This window comes from Paramormyrops kingsleyae, chromosome 6, assembly GCF_048594095.1.
Source record: "Paramormyrops kingsleyae isolate MSU_618 chromosome 6, PKINGS_0.4, whole genome shotgun sequence".
In the NCBI taxonomy this organism is placed as follows: domain Eukaryota; kingdom Metazoa; phylum Chordata; class Actinopteri; order Osteoglossiformes; family Mormyridae; genus Paramormyrops; species Paramormyrops kingsleyae.
In genome coordinates this window covers 33,873,625-33,888,385 of record NC_132802.1, presented here as the reverse complement: position 1 = coordinate 33,888,385, position 14,761 = coordinate 33,873,625, and the positions used below count along the sequence as shown (strand labels likewise).

Below are 14,761 nucleotides of genomic sequence, written 5' to 3'. Positions count from 1 at the left end.
AATGAAAATGATATGAAGAGGTTTAAGGAATTTTATATCCTTATATTTATATTCAGGACAGGAATTTTTATAGCAGCAGTGACGTGTCTTGTAGCAGCCATTAATGATTTGCCCAGCAACAATGGCCCTGCAGCCCCAGATTCTGGGCACGCTGTAGCCTAGATTGTGCGCATTTTTATGAGCGTGAGCTCTGCTGATGTTTTTTCACCAGGTGCAGAGTTTGCATGTGGGTGCATGAGAGCGTCTGTCTGTGTCATACTCGAGGCAGGAGGGACTCAGCCGCAGGACCTACACAGTGGACACGACATATGATGCCACCCTGAGCCGTGCTTCCTGCTTCCCAGGCTGTTAACAGTGTCCTGGCAGAAGCACAGCAGGCCGGCTGGTCTGGCCCCACAGACAAAAAGGGCACACGAGTTCGGGAGGGCAGGCCGAGGGGGTCACTCTCTCCCACTGAACGCTTAGAGAGGCGACTTTTTGACCCTTCAGTAATTCCATGGCAACCAAATAGTAATCTTTAAGGTGCTGGACTTCTTCGGGATACGGAAAATATATACAAAAAAATAAATCACATCTTAATACGAAATACATTCAAACCGTGTACAGTATATTTAGGCCTTTATAAACTGAAAATAAAACACCACAGCATCAACTATTACATAATATACAGAATATTGTTTATGTATACTATGAATATATTGTAGTTTAAAAATGAACAACAAAAATTAAGAAACCTACTTTGAAACTAACTTCACACATTTTTTGCAACTTTACTGTGCTTTACAGTGCTTTACAATGTCAGCTGTTATACACAATGTCTGTCTGTGCACTTCAGATACCACACTACCCCCCAGCTCCCTGTGGATTCTGAACGCTACTGTGTGTGATGACCAGAGGTCAGAGGTCAGCGTTCTTCTGCCACGTAGCAGTATCTTCTCAGCTCGCCACACGCCGACTGCCCCCCCCCCCCACCCCGCCCCCCGGCCCTTCACCTTTCAGCATACAGAGCTGTCTGGCCGATGACAGCCCACCACGCTGGATTCAAAACAAGACGGAGGAATTCACCCGCCAGCCCAAGAACACTGCACCCTTACGGCTAGGAAGCACGCAGAAGATGCAAGATAAAGCAGATCAAAACAGAGCAGTCCTTTCTGAAAGAGACGCCATTTACTGCAGGCCCCCGGTGAAGAGATGTGGAAGGTGGCCAGAGTGGGCTCGACTGTCACAAGCTTTACGAGTACATGTGTGCACCACATACAACATTTACAGCAAGTCAATCGGTGGTCAAAGGCAAGTGGGCCAAGACTGAAAGCCCCTGTTCAGATTATAAAATCTGACATGAGCATTAACTTAATTACAGGGCAGGCCGGTAGTGAAACACTGGCTATTATCCATGACGGTCAGAGAGACTAAAATATGGCATAAAATACATTCCACCAGGGGGAAGATCGTTAGTCCTGATGGCTTGGTAGCCATTACATCAGCTATGATGTCTAATTTCATCTCACACACTAATTGAATCGACCAAGCCCTCTGGGCCTGAGAGAGGGGTGGTACTGATCTGATAAGGGCCTGTAACTCCAGCAGGCAAAGTCTGTCATAAATCGGGGTCTGGCAGCAGCTTGATGCTTTTTATTACTTCTTTTGCATATACATAAATAGATCAAAGGCAGCGTGGGCTGAGGTCACTGGCCTCCTCAGCAGTGCTGCGTGATCACAGCCAGTGCTGGACAGCTCAGTATACAGCAGACTTGTTTAGGCCTCTTGATTTTGCTTTTTTTCTACTTAAACCGAAGCCAGAACTGCCCTTCTTTGATATTAATGTGATAATTACCTTTAAATGTGTTAAAATATACCTATGCCAGATAGAGATTAGTATTTGGCTCCAATATTCAGTGTGCACCCTCACAGTCTACACGTACATGCTGCAGAAAACACCTAATGATTCTGTCATTGTAGTTTTTTTTGTTGTTTTTTTTCCTCCATTTTCTATCTTTCCTTTTCAAATTAATGATCTACTGTCACTTTGTCCAGTGCTTCTTCACCTTTAATAAAATAAAAAGCAACTCAAAATAATTTTGTCCTACCTCCTCTCCTCTGGTGACCCTGCAGCCCACCCCCCCAGGGATTTAAGGTTCAGAGATTTCATCTCTCCTGCCCCCCACCCCCAAGGGGTTCCTCGGGATCTGCTTTCTCTAAATGAGAGATATGTTTGATGTGTTGGGTGGAAAGTGACACCCCCTGCCCCTCCTCCGATCTCCACCCTATTCTCAGGTACAGGGTCACTGCCACTGGATCAGCACACCTTCAAACATGGCAGAAGATTGACGTTGTCTTCAGCCCTGTCTGGATCACATGGATTTGTCACCTGACCTGGCCTGATGTGTGTGTGTGGGGAGGTTAACATTTAAACATCTCACACCATTATCCACAAACTGAGAAGGTAAGAGCCAAAATAAAATGTGTTCAAAATGCACTACAAGGTGCATTCAAATTCTAAGGCTTCCTATTTTTTTCTGAGAAAGATGAAACTGCTGCTCTCAACATAGTTACAACACACATTTCTCACAACATTTACGCCACAATTGACAGCTGCTCAGGACATTTCTTTAGGGGTCTGTTGCGTCCACTGGAAAATCACTGTTTGTATGTACGAAGATGTTTTGAAGAAGTATTTCTTTCCAGCATCGCAAGAAAAATGTGCGAAAAAGGCTGCATGTGTGCTCTTCCTTAAAGACAATGCTCCTGCTCACCATGTGGCCATTGTTCACAGGTTTCTTCTCGACAACAACTTTGAAGAGGCTCCTCATGCTCCCTACTCACCTGATCTCTCACCTAGCAGTTTTTGGCTTTTTCCAACACTGAAGGACACTCTCTCTGGTCGTACATTGTCCAGTCATGCCGCTCTTGCATCAGCGATTTTCCAGTGGAGAAACTAGACCCCTAAAGAAGTGTTCGCCATGGCCATGCAATCGTGGTGTGAACATTCTGGGAAAATGTGTAAGTTTAGAGGGTGACTATGTTGAGAGCAGCAGTTTCAGCTTTCTGGGGTACGTACTTTCTCAGAAAAAAGTTAGGAGACCTTAGAACTTGAATGCACCTTGTAGATTCAGTGTTCCTCTTGCTCTCCCCTTTCTCCTGGGTCACACGCACTCTCACGCGGCTCATTCCAGACGGCTGGGTAGGTGCAGCTTGTGTGGGGCTGCGCTGAATGGCCCCTAACGAGGTCTGATCAGATGGTCATTGTTTAGCGGCGTGGAAGCAGATTAAGGGCTGTGTGGAAATGGGAAAAAATGGGTGGGGCTTGTGGAGACACATTCACACAAAATGGCGCTGGACATTTTCTATACATTAATGCGTGTTGTGCAACGCAAAGGCTGTGTCTCTTTGCTTTTGGCAGTCACTGGGCACTCATAAATATTGCATGCAGTTTATTAATTTATAAATCCAATTTCAGAGACTCTTGAGGGGAATAAGTGGAAGAGGAGATGGTTTTACCTGAGTGGGCTGGAGACACAGTCTCATTGTGATGCTGGTATCGCCCACCCCCCGTCGAGGCTGGCTCTTGGCCCCGAGAACGAGGCCCCCCAATCCCGCGTTGCTGATGTGATTAGGCCAGCGAGGTGCAGAGGCCATGCTTAAGCGTGCTGATAAACACTCTGCCCCCCCACCATGCCCGCCAAGCTGCCACCTTCAGCACTAATTGAAAAACCAGGCACTCATGCGGATAAACATGCCAGCGGGAAGAGCCAGTCGGGTTTGGCTTCCTCATCATTTAGCCAATCTTTTTGTTCACGTTTTCATTTTCATTTTGACGTGTCTGGTAACTCAATGAGCTTGATGGTGCACTAGTAACGCATGTATTGTGCAAAGTGTGTGGCACAGTAGCGTTTCTCAGGCACCTTCCAGATCTGCAAGGCTTTCGCTGAAGGGACGTTTCGACCTGCAGAGCTGAGCAGCCACCGACGGCATCCATACATTCACCAGCCCCTGCTCCTCACCCCACCCAACTGCGCGCTGTGCATTCTTGTGCTGCCGTCTGCACAGCAGAGGCATTCGCCAGCAGCTCAGGCTGTCGTGACTGCAGGCCGGCCCCAGGAATCTAGGGCTCGTGATGCCGTCCCCTCAGAAGGTGACGGAAACTCTGCTGTCTTAAGCACTCCTGATTCTGAAGGTCGGTTCCTGTCTACACAGGTACAGCGAAACTCTCAGTTGGGCAGCCCAAAGACACGCGCACGACCCCAAGAGTCAGCCTTCCAGGCCCCTGGCACATACTGTGATGAGGGGATTTCGACACAGCTACCCTGTTCCCTCTGGCGAAAACTGTGCGCACACAAACACGCCACAACACACGCAAAGCTCAAAGCCCCAGACCCATAAAAGCAGATTATATGGTTTCCTTAATCGTTTCACATTCGTATCAAACGAACAGCACAGGGTCTGTGAGAGCCATAAATCTTCCCACAACACTTCAGGTGCATGCTGGGATAAGAGCGTTCCTACGGCTGCCGTGGTCCCGTCAGAAATCCCCTTATTCGGAGATGAATTGAAGCTGTCTGTTGGTCTGAGACAGTGAAGTATGATCAGTGAAAAGTGTAAAGGAGAATTACCAGCCAGTGAGCACCGCCCCATACCCTCCACAGAGCTGTTTAATTAAAGAACTTTTCACAAAATGAATCGCCTTTAAAAGACTCCAGTACCTTTGACTAAACTTTTCAGTTGGTATTCAAGATTGATATTTTATATGTGATTTATTACTGGGAAACACCATGCTGGAAATCACCGCAGTTCAGGGCACGAACAGCTGTCTCTACAACACTATGAACTTACTGCTGTAAACTGGCCAGAGAGTTCTGAATGGTGAGGTGGGGAACAGACTAGAATCACCGCGATGCACTGTCCTGCGGTGGGAAAGCTGGATTCCCATGTTCAGACATCCTCACCATGGCAACAACCAGGTGTGGGCACATCTGCCGACCCCTGATGGGACTTGCCCAAACAGATGTGCTGAACCTGGAGCTGAGTACCCCCAGGACACTGTCTATGTGTGGACAGAACCTGTGCAGCCTGTATATAGAACCACAGCTAGTTTAAACTGCACACACACCTGGCAGACAAGCACACAGAAAGCCACACACAGACACACATACACACACACAGTCCACGTATTGATATCTTTATTGGGACTTTCGAATCATTTCTATGGACATAACAGTAATCCCAACTATGACAACCTTAGTCCCTACCCAGCCCTAACCTTAACCATACTTAACCAAACAAAATACAAGACTTTGGGCATTTTTAGGTTTTTGATTGCAGTCACAGATTTTTATAAAATTGGGGTTATCCAAATAGAGGCGTGAAAAATGTCCCCAAAAGTAAAAAAGTTGCAAGTTTTACCACACTTTGGGGACAGTTTGGTCCCCAAATGTGATCTATGCAGACCCACATGCACACATACACACACTCACACTCTCTCTCACACACACACACACACACACACTGTGCAGTGGCTTGCAAAATCAGCTTGCAAATGGCTTGCAAATGCACCATGGTCCTGCTGAGTGCTGTCTCTGTAAAACACTCCATTTAAACACTAGCCCATTTTTGTTCAGGCTCCAAATGCATTAGTTGACCGTTGACCTTTAGTAGCTACAGTTCACGCACGAGAGCGCGAATGTAATTTCACTCCACAAGTCGTGCACAACTCTCAGTGCCTGAAAAGGGCTGTAAACACTTCAGAGCGGGAGACGGGAAGCTGATGTGGAAGCGGGACTAATAAGAGATTACTGAAATAGAAATAGCTATGTCTGAAACAACACAGGAGAATTATTGAAATATTTTGAAAAAACAACATTCTGAACAGTCTGAAGCTTTTGTGAAGATAAAGTTCCGGAACTTTGCAGCTTTTGTCTGATCAAGAGTGTCTCTTGTTCTCAGTCTTCGTCAGCCTCATTCTTTTCCCCATTTCTCTTTGTCTGTTTACACCCATTAAAGGAAAAATCCACTTCTTGCTATATATTTATATATATATATAAATATGTCATCTAAACATTTACTTATTTGAAAACATATCGGTGTCTTCTCAACGGCCAGCCCCCTCGCTGGCAGGGAGCACACATGCTATCTCACTCAGCAAAGCGGCCTCCCTCTGGTCCGGCTCATGCAGCAGCTCCGGACATGACACAAATAACTGTCAGGGAGACCTAAGACACTCAGGAACAGGATGCTGGCATTTCCAGTGGAGGGGAACGGGGCTTCTGAGAGGACACCCCAGGGAGGCTTCTTCAATGAGATCTCTGTGAGTGATGCGCCAAGATGGGAATGATATCCCGGCATGACCTAGAAGAAATTTCTTCATAGCAGGGACGAGAGGGCTACTTTGGAACACTGCTGCTTTCATTTTCTATTCCGTTCAGTGCCACCTGGTCAAGAAAATATTGGGGATATTCATAAATTTCGGCATGAAATTCTCATTTTAGGGTAATTGGTTTGCTAAGTTGTATTAATACTTGTGGATTTCTGTAGAATTTCTCATCACAGATCAAGGAAGGAACAGTGGAAGGTCAAGGTTGACCAAACAAACTAGCAGATGCTCAGTTGGCATGCTCTGCTCTTCCAGGATGCATATTGAATGATACGTGGGGCAGGAAACACAAGCAGGAATACGTCTGGAGGCGTGCTGACATAGGGGCCCTCAAACACGCGGCCTCCGCTGCCAAGAGGTGGGAGAACAGCAGCTTGGGCAGAATACTCCTCAGTGTGTCACAGAGACAACAATCTGCCCGTGTCAGCGATTCCGAAAGTGAGGTTCACATTCCAGAGTGCTGGAATCTGGAATTAATCCTGCTATATTGTATTTGGACACGGGAGGAGGTGGTGTGTAGATTACAAGGGCGGACGATTGCCTGTCAATGCAGATGGCAATGATGGTTTTAATAGCTCAGGACAAATAACCCTAACCCTGATACCTGCTGTTGGGTAGGCAGCAGCTGAGGCATAACCAATATAATAAACATAGAACAGATGGAACAAACATGGTCTCTAATAAACACCGACCAATATTTACTGTCATCATAATAAAAAGATACAGTCAGATGAACTTAGCATGATGTGAAAGCATCCCACAATATAGCATGATTTCCGCTACCACACACGGGCACGATGGTGAGTTAGGGTTACTGGGTCACCAGGCAAGATCAGCTGTGTGACGATGCACCCACAGCTACTGTAGGAGATGGCTCTGCTGAGTAAAGCACAGCCTCCTGGCTCATGGCACTGCAGAGAGGCCTTCTCCAGCTGCTCGCCGACCACATCACGCTAATTCCCAGCTTATACAAGCCAGGAAAGGGAAACAGAGCGGGATTTTCATGTTTCTGCTGATGGCGGTGAACCACAAAAGACTTCTAGTGTATCATTGGCATCAGGCTGATTTACAAGCAAAGTTACCGCTAATTGCTCCTGCACAGACCTCCCTCCGTGCTGCTTTCAGCCTTCTGAATGAGAATATGTCCTTTCAAAGAAACTTTTATTAACACCACTGTACCCAAAAAAAAAGCACTGCCGTCTACATCAGCGGTCCCTGACGCAGAGACAATGATGTCAATTTAAGTCATATTAAAGCTTAAGAGAACGAGGTTTCTGGGCATAAGGCTCTGAGCAGAACATACATGCCTAAACACATGTGTGCAACACATGAGATAATGATTGGCCATCATGGAACCTTTGATATCTGCGCAGGAATTCTTTGGGTTCACAGGGAAGAAGTTTGAAATGTCTTTTATTGTTCAGCCTCTGTGCCATATCCCCGCCCCTTTAGCATGCCCCCCCCCCTTCCCCGTCGTGACCTACAGAATGCCTTCCTGCCTACCACCTACATGAAAAGTCGACACATTGTTTTCTGTCTTTCTCGCCATTTGTTTTTTTGTCCGGTCTTGTCTGGTTCGTCTGGCCTCTGTGTCACTGGGTCATTCCTCCTCCAGGCCATCCGCTCTCCAGACGCCAAACTCTGGGAGACGTCTAGCTACGTGATTGGTGGCGACACCTATTCCCTATATACATTAATTTCAACTCCCTTAAGGCTAATACAGGAAGATTGGTAGCCCAGATGCTACCTGTAAACAAAGACAAGACTCCATTGGTGAGGACTGACACTGTATATCCTATTAAATTGCAGTTTATCTGCCTTTCAGCTAATGGCTTTCCACTTTTGCTGATTCCTCTTAGATTGACCCATCTGTGAGATGGACTGCATGAGTCCTTTCACACTGCAGTCACACTCTTACATGTCATATTTAATCCTTTTCTGCCCATCTAACCCAGTAGGCACGTCTCAGAAAGCTGCTGCTGCAGAAAGCTGCTTGCCAGTAGTCTCTTGGCCAGCTGATGCATACTAGTTAATTCATGAAAGCACTGGACAAAGCATGCTTAACACTTTCAATGCCAGGAGAAGCCAAACTTAAAAATGAAAGTGATTGTTCTTTCTTTTACTGATCCTTGTGTGTTGATATTAACTCATTGCTACATAATCATTTAAATGCTAATAGGATAGATTATTTTTACAGATGGAAAAGAAATAAATGGATTAAACATAATAGAAATACTTGTTTTAGTAAAGCTTTACCTCTTTAATCTTCTTCATCATTTTTCAGATTTATTTATTCTATTTTTCTTTCACAAGCCACAGTTTAGCTGCACCAACTTTAAAAAAGGGCCGAAGGCAGGTGGAAGGCCGCTCTCCTTTGGAACCCTGTGTTATTAAGTCGTTTCTGACTCATCACTTTTACAACACACCAAATCTGTAAGGTGCATTGCAGTAATTTGTCTCTCTGCATTATTCCCTCCCAATACTCGCCTCTCCGCTCCCTCACTTTTTAAAGCTCCCCCCCTCATGACCTAGTAGCAGTGGCTAGGGGTGGGATTACTGTTTTAACCCATTCCTCACCTTTTTCTTCACAGGTGTGTCAGATAAGCCGATAACTGGGGGTCATTTGGTGGAGTCTGTCTCCCAGCCGGGGCTGGATGATATCTCATCTTGACAGGCAGCACTCAGCAGCAGTCACCCAGCAGGCCGCGCCCCCCTCAGGGCATTGATGCTCCCCCCATGAGGGGAAAAGGATACGTTTAACTGACAAGCAGGGCGTCACGGGTCCCATACTCTGGCTGCGCACACAATACCATGACCCTCGTGTTAAAACTCCTTTTTAAAAACTTTTTTCTCTGTTTTAGTGTTAAATAGCAAAGTATGAGCTGCTTCGGGTGTCTGGAATATTTTAGCAACAAAAGTGGAGACATTAAGCTTTATTCTGCTTCACTACATGGGTTTGGGGATCTGCATGAGGGTACAAATCTGCAGATTTGTAAGATTGCTGGTCTATGACCAGGCATATACCGTATCCCATTAACACTCTTCTTTATGTTTAAGTCAGCTGCCTGAAATTTCTAACTCTGTTTTAATTTTTTTCATGTTGGGGAACTACATTAGATGAAAGCAAATAGTTAAATGGAACTAATTTAAATAAATAATCAAACAAAAGCCAGACTGTGGGCAGCGACACATTTATTCAGCGTGGCCATGAGGAGAGCCACACCCCCTTTGAAACAGCGAGAATAAATCAAGGCATTCTAGGATTTGGCCGCCATAGATGACAGAACAATCTGGCTCCACGCTAGAACTAAGCAGAACATTTGGGCCTGCCTTGACACATCTCCAGGTAATCTGTCAAGTGCCCCCCCTCCCCACCACGGTCTGAAGACCTTGTAATCCAATCGGCAGTCACATTCCATTGACAAGCAATCAATCCTGCAAGTCCACAAACACCCCTTCCTCTCAAGCTGAGACGGCCATTTATTGCCCCCCCCCCCACCCGCTGCCAAGTCCTTCTTTGCTCCACATTTAATGAGTGCAGACACCAGTAGCTGGGAACGAGACACACAAAAGCTCTCTCTGTTTGCCCATACAGGCACAAGTCAGCACTCCATTGGTGCATCTCAATAGAGAGTCCAACACAAACCAGGTCCAAAATCATTATCGGTACATAAAGAAGGGCATACCTGCAATTCTTTCCTCTAAAGCACGGATAATGAATAACTTTCCATAGCGGGAGTGTGTGCCCTGACACACACACACACACACACACATAAAGTTCCCTCCGTGTTCTGGCCTCTGAAGGCCTTCCTGGGAGACATTCCTGATGGATACAGCAGGTGGCAGGAAGTGCGTGACAATAACAGATATGGGTACTTAATTCTCTATTCCAGAACACTCCCCTAAAAAGACGGCACTGCTAATTGTTATAACACTCCACATTGAAATGGCTGCCATCGAGATCGGACGCTCTTTACGTAACTCCCCCCATCGTCGTTGCTAACCCCAGCTCAGCCGTCCCCCTTTACGTCACCATTCGTTGCCCGGTCACAACTACCACATCATTCCTCACAGTTTTAGAGTATATAACCTTGGGCTCTATAACCTTTTAGGCTAAGAAGTATAATGCATAACGGTAATATGATTCTTAGGCAAAAACAGCGAAAGTGAAGTTAATATTCCAGGGACAAAATTAAGCATAGCCATAAATTACATAGCAGCAAAACACATCAATACTTCTTACAACTGTCTCTTAAAAATATATATAGTGCTCCTGCAGGCAGCACGCTCACACCATCCGAGAAAGAGGCGTGCACACATATGGAACAAAGGGTTCACATCCAAACAGTTATATGTTACCCCTCACAGCCACTGGGAAATTGACTACACTAAGCACTCAGCCACTCAAACTACTGTGTGGGGGTTTTGTCTTCGGGGAGGAAAAAAATGAATTAGAAATGAACATAGTTGCTCCTGGGAGTGATGCAATTAACAGGCTTTTCGGGATAAGCCCCTCCATCCGCTGAAAGCCGTCTCCATGCTGGGCTCGATGCATTATGCAGAGTGCCTGTCCCAAGCGCTGCCTCATTGGCCTTGGCTGGGAGTTACAAAGCTGGGGGTGGACCTGAAGGAAGCATGGGGCTGGCTGCCGGTGGCGGGGGGGGGGGGGGAAGAGGACCACCACAGACATCCAGAGCATCTGGAGAGCAGTGATGGGCTAGTGCCAACAAAAGCCAGGATATGCTAATGAACGGCGCCACCCCAGTCCTCCTGAACCGCTTCAGGAATGGAGGGGAATGTTTATGCGCTGCGATGACCGGGGAGTGGGGGCCGGTTCAGTGATTTAACTCAGACCTGTCTGCTTGTCCTGTAATGCACCGCAGCAGCAGTGCATCTGCAGATAGCACATTAAAGATGATTAGGAAAACATGTAGTTTAATTACTTTCTGATGCGCACATGCTACTGACAAACTATAGGCAGTCCCCAGGTTACAAACGAGATCTGTTACCTAAGTCTGTCTTTAAGTTGAATTTGTAGGTAAGTCGGAACAATAATGATACATACAGTACTGCCAGGATTTATGGCAGTCTGTTCGTAAGTACCAATTGTCCGTAAGTTGGACAGTCGTAAGCCAGGGACCGCCTGGGTAGGTTTGTGTGAAGTGAAGCGTTCCACGCTGGCTCACTGCAGAAGATCTCAGGCTCATAATACGCACTCAGACTCTTGTAGAACATGGAAAGAACCTCCTAAGCACGACAACAATGATTAGAGGCTACATCTGCACCAGTGCCTGCTGTATTCAGGCAACTACCAACTATCCTCTGCATCCTGAAGCCAATTTCATACATGCCTGGTGTATGGCTGCATGGGGACTTGAACCTGTAACCATGCTGATTTGTGATAAATGCGTGACAGCCTCATGTTCAAACCCACGACCCTGTCCGTCAGGTCAGCTGGTTAGTAACATGGCTTAACAGAAAAAAAGCCGACAATAATGTCAAGGCATGTCTCGTTATCTCGGAAGCACACAGAGAAGAAGCAAAATCCCTTCCTGCTAAACCATGGAATCTTGCCTCTAGGGATGGGGGCCAGGGGGGTGAGGGGGATATTGTTTTCTGCCATTGCACTGAAAGGCCTCAGCAATTTCATTTCCATTCTGGCATCCAGCACCCAGTCCAAAGTAACAAAGCCCCTCCTTCCACCACCAACTTGTGCGCAGCCCTGAGGTAGCTGGGTGACAGCAAAGCGAACGGCCCCCAGGAGTTCCGAATCAATGCGCAATTACAGAGCTGCACCCCCTCCTGCTGCCCTGACGGACGACAAGGAGCTCACCGAAGATGGAGAAAAATAAAGCAACTCCTGAATGCATCCGAGACAAGCACAGGAGCAGGCATGGTGCAGATTCCGCCTGCCAGAGGTACCTCCAGTGCTCTGTCACCGCTTTTCAGGATTATAAATCTGTGCCACTGTAATCCAGAGCTGTCAGGGAGGTTTATCACCCTGCTTTACATCAAAAAGGCTCCCATTCAAAGTGCGTAAAATCAGGTAGGCTACTTATGAAGATGGTGGAGGCTTTCAACAAGACTGCATTTATTTCTTCTCCATGGTCTAATTGCAATTTTTTTAAATATGAGTTTTATTCCTGACAAAGCTGGAGTTGAAGTTAATGTGGCCTGGTGTGGCAAAAAGTCCATGTGAATCATTAGATTTTAGTTTTAAGTGAGATGTTAGCATATATCTGTACAGTGAACGCCATTACTACTGTAGGTGAGGCCCTCACAATCACCGTCACTCAGAATGCACACCCATACATACCCACACACACGCACACACATGGATACGGGGCCGTCACCTGTGCTTTCGTCCTTGTTAAATTTAATCCACTGTGGCTACTCATAACAAAGGCAATGGAGCTCTTGAGAAACATCAGGTAGGCTAGTGAAGAGCGATGGAGGCCCACTCTGGCTACACCAGCTCCAGGTGCTGATCCACGTTTACTGCTTACTCTACTCTCATGGCACTTGACCTGCTTTTCCAACCTAAAGTCTTTATGTTCAGAGGTATAATACATGCCCTGTGTGTTAGAACCTTGTGTGTTTCCCTTCATCTTTCAAGTTCCTTCAGTCACATTGTCATGACGACACCTGTTTATTAGAAGTCCAAAAATTCTGCTTCGCGTCTCTCGCTCTCCTTCCTTCTTCTTCCCCCATCCGGCAACTGAATAGTCAATATTTTAGACTTGTACTGTGCTGGTTGTGCTAAATATTTCCCAGAAAACATGCAGTTTCAGTAACTTGGAGAGGCCCGTGTTCACGGTTCCTCGGAGAAGCATTCCTGAGCTTCCTGCAAAAGGCCGTGTAACCTGCGTTTTGTGTGGGTGCTCTTAGTGAAAACTTGATGGAATGGAGAGACCTGACCCATTGGACAGGGACATGCTACAGTGAAATAGCACTATTATGAAAAAGATATTGCTCCAGATTCAGCAGGAGCACAGTATAGTATAGTATAGTATAGTATAGTATGGTATAGTATAGTATAGTAGACTACTGTTTGACATTGCATGAATAGTAAATCTATGAATAAATATACTTTATGCTATTTCTAAAAATCTATATCTAAAGTAACCTATTCTTGCAGAGAACAGTACTAATGTAAACTGTCTTTTTCTATACAATATATCATAGCAAATTTTTTACTCAATGAACGAGGGTTGACTTGTCAGAAAAGGCCCGTCACACATAAACGTTAATACATTTGCATTGTGGCACCTTTGTTGCTCAGTCTGCATGTACAGAAAGACAGTGTGGCGGCAGCAGCAATAAACAAACCGCTCACACTGAGTGGCAGGAGCAGAGCCATTCGGCTTTCCTCACCTCTGCGCTTATTCCCACGGTCCTCAGCAGTCGCCCCGGATCTTGCTGCCAGGTGCCATTGCAGTTCCCAAGGAGGTCCGCTTAAGGACACCAACGCCGCTCCCTCCACGGGACGTTAGATGGGCACAACCTCTGAGGAGCAGACGCAGCAGATCTCCCCACACACGTGTGACTCCTTGTCTCCTTAACTGTCGCGTTCTACTGGAGGGTCTCCACTCTGAGTCCTTTACTCAAGACTTACGGGTCATTGAAAGAGCAGATTCAGAGCTCGCAGAGGCAGCTTTTCACACAGCCGTGTTCTGCCTCACTCACTCTCTTGCTCTCTCTGCACTGTGCCCCTGTCCTCTCTCTCTCAGTCGGGGCCCCTCCCTCCTCCTCAGCAACAGCAGCAGCATAAACGGGTGGAGACTGTCCAAAGGTGAAATCTCCTTCTCTTTCCCCTCCTTCTTCTCTTTCTCTATTCCAGATGTTTTTCCTGTATTGTTCCGGACGATCGGCACTAAATCCTAAGAGGTGTCGTCCTAAATCACCACACAACGCTGAAGCTTTGTTGATAGCTGCATCGTTATCAATGGTTCTCATTTCAGAGGCATAAATTTGCAGTAATAATTGAGGAGATTGGGTGTACAGAAAGGTGGGCCTAAGGTCAATGTAGAAAATCATCCTAGGGTGTGGGGCTTGAAGGAGCAAGATACCCCTAAAATCCATCCTTTTTCTGTACCTGCTCCACCCCATTAATGGGTCACAGGTGTCTAGAAATCTTGGAAGCTAGGGTGCAAGACAGGGAATAACCCACGATGGGGCATCAACACCTACTGTTAATTTTGTAACTCCAATTAACCTCAGCAATCTTTTGCACTGTGGGGGGAAACCGCAATCACACGGGGAGAACTTGCAAACTCCATAAACATTGAGTCTGGGTGGTTCCTAGAACCCTGGTCCCAGAGGTGTCAGGCAATGGTGCCACCCACCCCCCCATACACACACCCACCCCTCACAGTCTGGAAATAGAGTTTGATA

The 14,761-nt window shown here is 46.4% G+C and overlaps 1 protein-coding gene across 1 annotated transcript in view; it reads right to left on the bottom strand.

The window, feature by feature from the left end:
- Positions 1-14,068, bottom strand: part of sema3b (sema domain, immunoglobulin domain (Ig), short basic domain, secreted, (semaphorin) 3B) — a 41,842-nt gene extending 27,774 nt beyond the window's left edge. The window contains exon 1 of the mRNA XM_023821028.2: positions 13,742-14,068. The gene's annotated coding sequence lies outside the window, so the exon portion shown is untranslated. The remainder of the gene's footprint in view (positions 1-13,741) is intronic.
- Positions 14,069-14,761: the final 693 nt, after the last annotated feature.